Consider the following 10,500-nt stretch of genomic DNA (forward strand, 5'->3'; position numbering starts at 1 on the left):
GTGAAATCAAGAGTATTATTAGGAAAAGACGGAAGGAAAGGTGGCAAAAACAATGGGATAAGGAGAAAAAAGGTCGGTGGTTTTACAGAATTCAAAGGAAAGTGGGAGAGATGAGAAGTGCAGGGAAAAACAGGAGAGATGAGATAGTAATATCAAGGATGAGATTTGGACACACAAGACTAAATAGTACACTTTTTAAAATGGGTAAACGTGATACGGGAAGGTGTGAATTTTGTGGACAAGAAGAAAAAGTGGAACATGTTATATTGTACTGTCAGAAATATGAGACTGAAAGAAGGATGCTAATGCAAAATTTAGACACAAACCCTCTATGTCCTCTCTGCTCGATCATTGTAAGGGACTGAGTTGATTTGGACCAGTGGTCTTGTGTTCGCGGCAGTCAGTGTAGTTCACTGTGTATGTGATGATCAGGTGTGTTAGCGCCTAGCCGCTAACGGCCACAGTGTGACGGACTCTCACCCGCCACAGCCACCAAACTCTGAATGTTTCTTATGTCTGTGTAAACCAAACAAGCACAGAGTGTGGGTTTCATTTGGAAAATCAGCTTTTCAAGGTAAGAAATCTACTTTTATGTATTCCATACTCCGAAGAAGCATTAGCAGGGACTATGCGGTTAAATTAGCCTAGCTCTGTCTAACGAAGCTAATGAGGCACTTTACGGCGCTTTTTAGTTTCATTTTACGGTATAAAGTAACTTCAATATGTAGACACACGTTTTATCGTGTATACGTTTAGAAGCGTCAATATTTGTTGTGTTGTGAGCTCATCTGTGTCGTGTTTGCTGTCTGGCTAAGCTAAATGCTAGCAGAGAGTTGACAACTACAAGCATTTACGATTCGCTGTTCATATCTCCCTTTTTCCTATGAAGGTCGAGATTTTATGGAAGTAAAGTGTTTAAAAATTAAACTTTCTCATGTGAATATCATATTTTAGCTTTGAAATGCATCGCTGGTTTGGTACTATTGCATTAATGTCAGTGATGCTTCACTGTTCACATGGTTTATGCTCAAAGAAAGCTGTTTTTTTTTCTCTTTAAAGAGCACAGGAATACTTTAAATGATTGTTTTCCTTTTAAGGAACCGAGATAACATTGGTGTGTGGTATTTCCTTCAGTGTTTATATTGTAACGCCCACTTATTTGGAGAGAGTACAGCAGGATCAGGGCTTTGTTGTAGTCAGTGGTGTAAACAGTGATTTTACAGGCACTTTCATGGTAAATGTCAGGGCATGTTACAGCGAAGTGCACAAAAGATCCTATATGTAAGGCATTACTTTGTGTTGAAAACATGCCACAGACTTTTTTCATAGGGTTTGATCAATTCCTTTGGCAAAGCATGATGTTAGTCTATTAGGCCACTGATCTTTACATTTAGACCAGGGGGCTGCAAAAGGATGCTGGGGGTCAATAGAAATGTTTACAGAAGAAGTGTTAAAAAAATGAATAAATACTGAAAATCAGTAGGTTATATAATAAAGGAGTAAGTAAATGAATGAATTATTTAAAAAAATAGATTAAAATAAATGAGTAAATAGATGAATAAATCAATACAGAACTGTGACGAATAGAAAACAATAATGTACAAATAATAAAAAAATTGCATTAAAATAAACGAATAAGCATTGGATTAAAATATATAAACATAAATGAGTAAATAAAAAAATTAAAATAGATGAGTAGCCTAAATAAATGAATAAATACAGTACTTTAATGAATAGTAAAAAGTAACAATGCAACTTAATAAAAACAAAATATTTAATGTTTTGTAAAAAAAGTATTCACAGTATAATCTGTATACAAGAAAATATATAAATGCCTTTTACATTTTTGGATGGATGTCGCTCACACAAGGATGATGATATTAGTGGCATTTAAAAGATTGAAAATCCCTGATTTAGACTAGTGAAAGTGGAGGGAAGTGCTTAAGTCAACAACAGCAGACTTTAATCTGCCTAATCAGCAGTTGCTGATTTCAACCGATAAGGTCTGTGAAAGGTGCAGGTCCTTGAATAGCTTTCTTCACTCCATTAGGAAATACATCTCCAACATGTCACAGTATGATAATTAATGTTCTTAAAGCAGCGAAAAGTTTTTGAGACAAATGCGCATGCATGGACAGGTCAAAGGCAGCAGAGATTAATTCATTGAGGGTGGAGTGTAAAAGCACGTGTGTGTGAGATGGATTAGTCCCATATGCAGATGTTGCAGGGTTGCAGATTGAATCCTCATGAGTAGGGTGAGTTTATGTTCATGCTTTCATTGCATTGTATTTATTTATTTTCCTGCAGTCCACATCTCAGTGCTCCACTAAAGTGACTTGGACTTTATCATAGGATGATGTTTGAATACAAATAGGCAGGCACAGCAAATTACAAATCACGTTGTCATTAAACAAGCAACTTGAATAATAAACTCATAAATAAATAAAATAGATTTTTTTTTCACATGATTTCATGGTGGATGGATTTCATGTTGACTTAATTATAACTGGATCAAACTGGGTTTCCATGCTTTTTCAGATGCTCCGAGATAAACAAGTAAGGTGTGGTTCAGTGCTCTTTGGAACTGGAATTATTAAATGCAAAGCCTTTGCTCCCTTGGAGTTGTCATTAGCGTGGTCAGATTGTTATACAGCTGTGCCATGCTTGTTCCATTTCTTAATTATTGATTTATAATAATTGCTTCTGATTTATAATTATAGTACTTCAAGGGATATCTAAGTTATTATTTTATCTATTGTCAGGTGACATTATAATGTTTTGATTAATCAGATGATCAGACCCCACTGTGATGTAAAACATGAAAAAGTCCAAGGGGTGAATACTTTGTATTATTACTGTAGTTTGTTCACTTACTCACACATCCCTGACCAAATGACCGCAAAGCATTCTGTGCACTGCTGTGGTGGACTGTGGGGGGCAATGTGACCATTCCCTGAACATAACCTGCCATTTTCATTTTTAGTCATCAAATACCTGCGTTTGAATGCAAGACAATTTGTCTGCTTTGTGAACCAATTTTGCACAAGGTCAGTCAACATATGCTCTGTGTTTGGCTCAAATATTTGACCCCCACTGACTCATGCACAGTTTCCCCTGTTTGCCATCTGCACTTTTGTGTGACTGACTCATTATTTATATATAAAAAGGAGCCACCTTTAGTAAAACTGATATATATTTGTGACCCTGGACCACAAAACCAGTCTTAAGTCGCTTGGGTATATTTTTAGCAATAGCCAAAAAACATTGTATGGGTCAAAATTATCGATAGGAGCAGTTTGTTGCTAGGTTTAGTGAACATTAAATGAAGAGTTGCTATTTCATGCATTGAAAATCTGAATTCTGACTAATTTACACAGTTGGATTCTCATGCTAAACATGACCAAAGTCTCAAAAAACTAGTTGGATGATGGAGTATTTGTTTATAGAATAGTATGGTGCTAAGTAGTGAATAAGTAGTGAATTATTCATTAGGATAATTATTCATTAGGACTGGAAAACACAATAATCCCGGGACGTCGGGCTAGCGATTTTGCGAGCCCTGTTGATCAATAATTTGTCACAGAATAACAAGTTTACAGTATGAGATGTTAGATTAGCAATCTGTATATTTTACATTATTTTAAATGGTTGATCTATGTAATCAACCCTCTACATTGCGAGTAAATCACTCGCATATGCGACTAAATCTTACTCTGGGCGACTAAATAATAGTGCTGTGTTCAAAATATCGATACGACAATGTATCGTCGCAGAGATTTGACGATACGAGTATTGATACAGCTGGCCCTGTATCGATATTGTGGCACGTGTGTAATCATGTGTGTGTGTGTGTGTACCTTAACCATAATTTGGGGACAAATTTGTACCCAAAAGTGAGCAAAACCTGACAAAATCGGCAAAAACCTCAATTTGTGGATGTCCTCATTTGTAAAACTGTTATAAAAATAAAGTAAACAAAGTTTTTTTTTACTTTTGAAATTGTAAAAATGCAGAATGTTTTCTGTGAGGGGTAGGGGTGGGTTTAGGTTAAAAAGTGTATAACTATCTGTATATAAAAACAATCGAAGTCTATGTAATGTCCCCATTTAGATAGCTAAGTAAACGTGTGTGTGTAAAATAGTATATCAGTCTGGCGAGTAAACAAAAAAATGTACTAGCCAATGGCGATTATATTGCCAAGGTGTGCGTAGAGGGTTGGTAATGCTGTGTTCTTTAATAATAGCAAAATCATTCAGTATTTTAATGACGATTTTCATTAAGAACTAGATAATGCTGAGAACAAGATAATTCTGATATAAATCAACTACAGTGTGTTGCTCACAAAAAGGCTTTAGAAAACTTTGAATATAGTGCACAAGTCATACTTTTGTAAAGCTTGAAAGTCCTTTGTCACTGTATGCTTGTATTTTATAGTTAAGAGCAGCATAAAGATTCTTTAAAATGCCTCCTTGTGTTCCATGAAAGAAAGACATATATATGGCTATATTTTTCCTGTATATATTTGGTGAAGTATCCCTTTAATGGAGAAGGCGGCTACAGAACTGAATCTAGTAAAACAGAAGTGGGTTTTTGTCAGTTAGGTGACGTGTTTTGACAGAAAGCTCAGGCCAGTGGATTCTCATTGAGGAATAATTTGCTGCATCTGGAGGGCTGTTGGGTGGAGGCTGAATTTTGGCGTCCGTTGCGTGTGTGCGCTTCTAAAGGTGGGACGTTGCATCACTGGAGGGTCTGTTGAGGACACAAAAGCAGCGTTGTGCCCTGGTCATGTGATGCCTGTTCGGAAAGCTCCGACCATGTGATCCTGCCTCACAGAATGCTGAGTCGAACTTACAAACGCTGCCTCACCCTTGAGATGTGAGCATGATAGAAAAAGACTGAGAAGGGAAAGATACAGAGCCATTAAAGAAGAAAGACGTAGAGAAACAGGTGTGGATGACAAAACAGGAAATGAAAGCAATAGAGTGCGACAACTCTACGGTGCAGACTGCGTGCAATTCTCTCATTCGGTCCTTACTCACTGTTTCCTTGATGGTGCTGTGGGGAAGGTGGCTGTCTTTTGTGGAGTCAGTTTGTTGGAATGTGAAGATTTTGCAAGGACAAGAAGCAATGGCTGAAGTGGACCAAGAATGTTTCCTAGGGAATTGGAATACGTCTTGGAATGGAAGGGGAACAATGTGGAATTGCACAGCTGTACCAGGAACAATAGGTTGGAAACGGATGAATTGCTGCTTGAATTTCCTTGATGCTATCTAATAACATAGCTTGTGCTGAATTGAAACATACCCTTCAAGTAATAGTACACTCATGAAGCGATTCAGCCAGAAAGTGATGATGAGTTATTGTAGGCTATATATATTTCTGTTTATTTAATGAGCTGAAAATACAAGACAAGTTGTTCTTTAGCAGCGGTTATGGAGAAAGCTCTAATGGGGAAGTTGAAACTTGTCATTTTGTGATTTGAGGATAACATGTTCCAGATGCATCTGTGAGGAAGGGTGTGTGTGTGTGTGTGTCACGTTGTTGCCACACCCCTATATGTCTCTGCACAGCCTTGTGATTGCGTTGCTGTGGCAATTGGGCAGGGAATTTATTAGAGCACTTTAACAATATTTTAGTGTCTGTTGTAGTGTTGTCACGGTACCAACATTTTAGTATTCGGTACCAATACCTGTGAAAATCCACGGTTCTCGGTACCAATTTCGGTACCAAAGCAAAACACAAAAACATGCTAATTAAAAAATGTGACTATACTTTCATTTAATCCAAACTGTGTACATATTTAATTTTAAAGGGTTTTTAAAAACTTCTAGAGTTATTCAGCCAAGAATAACAACTTAAGTTAAAAAAAAAAGCCCAGAACTGCTTTTCTGACTGATATGACACAAACAATGTTAACCATTTGTACATTCTCTAACACACATATTTTAGATTCACAATTCATTTAAAAGCCCCTGGTGTGTAAAAATAGTGTCATCATGTCCTCCTGTTTTTTTTTTTTTTACCCTAATAAAAGTTATAGGAGCATTAAAAAGTTAATAAAGAAACTTCATTCTAATGCTCATTATATTAGCGTTAGCCACGCTTATGCTAACGATTAACTACTCTAATAACAGCGATGTTCATTCAATCCGACATTCAAATTAAAATATTTAATAATATTCATAACAGAAGCGGTGTTTCCCACACACTTGCATTCTATTTGTGGCGGCATATATATGCAAATTAATTCTCTGCCAACAGGAGGCGCTGTTGGAGTGGGAGTGATAGAGGTAACGGCTGTAATCAAATAAGCGCTGAGCTCACAAACGGCGCTGCTTTATCAGGCATAACAGGCAAGATGAAATAAGAATGACATCCATAATTTTCTGAAGACAGTCGGTTTCCTTCAGAGTTGAACGCCGCGCACAAATGACGACGCTGTCGACCGGCTTACGAGAGGAATAGCGAACATCCGTGCTGCCATGCAGACATTTTCCAGAAAATTTCTCATTTATTTTGACCTTCTACTATGAACAGAAAATACAGTAAATTTGAATGCGGATTAAAGCAATCTCCAAAAATGTGCAAAAAAGCACCATAATTGTAGCCCATGCAACTTTCAATGCGAGTGGTTATACCACACGTGCCATTATTTGAGTGTACATGAATGTGAATGAGATTTGAGAGCTGCAGTGGAAGGGACGATATGAAATAACTCCAATTTTGGTTCCAAAGCAAACTGTATGACAACAGAAGACTTGAGGTGCATCTCAGTTCGCTGTATACATAGTCCAAGTAGTGAATTTACACTAATAATAATTTGAACAAGAAGCACACTTCAAATACCCAAATGATGTACCTATTTATTAAAGGGGTGGTTGACTTTTTTTTTTTTAAGGCTCGATTGTGTTTATGGGGTGCAATATAATGTGTTAATGTTAACGCATTATTTTTCACTAGGGCTGTGCGATATGGACAAAAAAAACCTATCACAATTTCTTTGATCAATTTTGCGATTTTCGATTTTAATCACGGTTTTGACACACACAGACATGCTTTACAGTCATTAATGCATTGTGTGAATTTGAAACATATTTCCAAAAGAAAACCAATTAGAGCTTTATCAAAAAGCTGTACCATGTATCTAGAACAGACATAAAGCAAAATAATCACTAAGTAAATGTGTAACAAAATGTCTCTAGAATAGACATATGGCAGAAAAAAAAAAATCCCGTGTCCAGGGATTTTTTTTTGCCATGCATTGGTCATAGAGCTCTTTGTGGCGTTGCCTCAGATGTTGAACTAGATTTGTTGCACCAAGGTCACTAGTATACAGTGCTGTATACTGCAGTGCGATTTACAGTATGTGTATGCGGTGCAGAAGCAGCACGGACTCATTTTGCTTTCGCACAGGATGTGTTTGCAATCCGCTCCTGATCCGCGGCTGTTTACCACAAACACAACATTTAGCCATTATTTTGATTTCAAATCCAAACGTTGTTTCTGAAAATGCTTTTTCAGCATTGTGCTATTCCACCGATTAATCGATTAATCGGATAAGAAGTAATTGTTCTTTATTAAAGAGCAATATTAAATATACATGAGATAATAAGATAGATCTCTTAAAATAAACAACTAATTTGTTTTCTCTAAACATTGCATTTATGTCGTGCAACTTAACTTTCAAGTTTCTGCCTAACTAAAGCTCAAGCATGACATAAGCCTTTACTGTCTTCTTGGAAGGCTTTGTGGCTTTTGTGAGAGGCAAAAATCAGTGGACAGGAAGGTAACTTGGAACAAGAACAAGAGACCAAACACAATTTTTAAACACATTTTTCTGCAACATGAAAGAGTTATTTGGAGAATAAACCCTCTTAAATGTCCCTATACGTACTACTGGTGTGTGTGTATGTGTGTGTAAAACTTGTTTTTGATATCCTTCATATTCTATGTACTGGTCAATTCACAGCAGTGATAGAAATTATTCTGTTCCAATAAGTTTAAATTGATTTTTATATTTTATGGGCATTTTTACCTTTATAAAGCCTTTTTTTCCTAAAAGTGTGCATCATCTTTTGAGTCAAATTCTTACATTTAATCAGTCAATTAGAATAAAAGACATTTGGGCTGTTACCAAACAAATGATATCAGTATCAAAATTCATCTTTGCAATGCAGAGGAAACACAGAAGCTGCATGGGATGAATTTCCAAGGAAACGCTGTATCAGCGCCTCCTGCTGTCAGAGAGTGAATCTGCATCTCATTCAGAGCTTGTGCTGTTTGTTTTGTTCAGGCATGTAGTATAATTTCACAAAGCTAGTCAGAACAGAACATTCTGTTTTTGCTTCAAATTGGGTTATTATTAAATCAAATTATGTATATTAAATTATATAACTAAATGATATGAAATGATATCAAATAAATGATATGTATATGAATTATATAATTAAAATTAAATAACTAATTACAGATTTAGGTTAAATAAAGATAAAGTTAAATAAAGAGGTCAGTCTTGATTTTTTTTCTTTTTAGGATACAAATCAAAGAAAAAATTAACAAATTATACTGTTCCTAATATTCTGTATGTTGCTCAAAAACAAAAATATATTGTGTTCAGCGGAAATAAGTTTTTTTAATTTTTTTAAATTTTTTTTACCTTTAATATACGGTTTTATCCTGATTAAAGCTTTAATACAGCACGACAACCGCGTGCGCATCCATGTTTAACGCTTCTCATAACTTTGTGAAATATATCTGTCTGTCTATACACAAAGTGTATACAGTTCATTGTTGGAGCTGAGCTGATGAGCTGAAGATCTGAATGAGAGAGATAGATAGATAGAGAGAGAGAAAGAGATGCAGAGCGTGTGCGGAGCAGGGGAACGTGAGGAACAGGATTAAGAACTGCTGCTTTAGAACATTGATTTTGAAACTTGTGAATCCATTAGAATCGTTAGAAGACAGAATCACGATTCATATATGAATAGATTTTTTTTTGTGCACCCCTAGTTTTGACGGCATGGCAACAACTCTTCCTCTTCTCTAAAGCAGCGCAACATGGCCTTGCCTTGCCTTGATGTCACAAACCCAAGAAGTAACTCATAGTCCCTACCAGCCGTTTTTGTAGACATTAAACTGCCATAACATTTAAAAGATATCTCCGTTTGCTTTGAACTTTCAGCATTGTAACTTTGCAGATATTGTTTATGCTCAAACAGCTACATTACACACTAACTAACGTTAAAAAAAGTGAAATCGCAATCAACCACCCCTTTAAAAAAAAAAAGTAAGTGTTGAATGTTAGACACTTCATGCAATTAATTGTTACAGCTTTAATTACATAGAGGAAGGGAACAGGCTATCAGATTCTGACACAAACTAGCCATTCAAATGTCATGTGCTAGACAGTACATAGTACAGTTTAAGTGCATATTATCTACTGTCATTTGGGGCACTTATATATAGCATACAAGTTGTATATGGTGATGAATTTAAATATCTTGGCCAAAAACAGATATTTTGGATAATTTAATTTTAAAATTATTCTCTGACAGTTGGTTTTTCCTCAGTTGGCATTATTTCACTAACATTTAAGCTCTTAACATTTTTAAAAATCTTAAACGAGAAATAGCAGAATGCATGTGAAATCTCTTTGTAATACAAAAGAAGAAAAAAAAATCATTATCACTGTTAGTATGCAGTATACCTTGAATAGTTTATGCATAATTGCATGTTTTTTTTTAAACATATCTAACCAAAGTAATGATTTCCATTCACATTTACTCTTTCTGGAAACCTGAAATGGCACTTTAGGCTGATAATTCTCAGTGACTGGAATTGTAATTCATCCTTAGTCATTTGGCATTCTTTTATGGTGCTTTTTTGTAGAATGGTAAGAACATTCTGCTAAACCTAATCTTTTCATTGATAAAAGAATGTTATACAGATTTGGAACAACATGAGAGTTTATAGATAATGAGTAGGGTTGGGAACCGAGAACCGGTTCTTATTCAGAACCGGTTCTGTTTTTTGAAAAGAACCGGAACCGTGAGCAATTTCTAAGTTTCGTTTCCGAAAACGGTTCTGGTGCGACATGTGACAAAGCACTGTGAGCAGCCTTGTGCCGGCGTTTCCCGTAAGGATGTCACAAACCAAATAACAGAAACGCCGCCCTGCCTCTTTAATTACTGAGCACATTGTTCCCATTGTTGCACTCCACAGACACGCCGTGTCTTTAACTGCCGAACACATAGTTTTCCACGACTGTATGCGCACTCGCGTCTTTGATGACTGTGCACGTTGTTTTCATTCATTTTAAATGTTTAAAAATGTGGAAACCGCTCATTGCATCACACCATCTCCTGATTGCATTATTATTTGTAAAATAGGGGCTTTATGGAGTGTGTATACATGGTTATAAGTATAACAGTTAATATTTCATTAATTTAGGGAAATGAACAAGTGTCTTAGCCCTCAAGGGACTATTTGGCCAACCAGCTT

The 10,500-nt window shown here is 36.0% G+C and overlaps 1 protein-coding gene across 1 annotated transcript in view; it reads left to right on the plus strand.

Annotated features, from left to right (window-relative positions):
* The first annotated feature begins 324 nt into the window (after nt 1-324).
* Nucleotides 325-10,500, plus strand: part of LOC107742505 (ETS-related transcription factor Elf-2-like) — a 27,831-nt gene continuing 17,655 nt past the window's right edge. The window contains exon 1 of the mRNA XM_016555501.1: nt 325-574. The gene's annotated coding sequence lies outside the window, so the exon portion shown is untranslated. The remainder of the gene's footprint in view (nt 575-10,500) is intronic.

This window comes from Sinocyclocheilus rhinocerous, unplaced genomic scaffold (genome assembly GCF_001515625.1).
Source record: "Sinocyclocheilus rhinocerous isolate Xijiao unplaced genomic scaffold, SAMN03320098_v1.1 scaffold496, whole genome shotgun sequence".
Lineage (NCBI taxonomy): Eukaryota > Metazoa > Chordata > Actinopteri > Cypriniformes > Cyprinidae > Sinocyclocheilus > Sinocyclocheilus rhinocerous.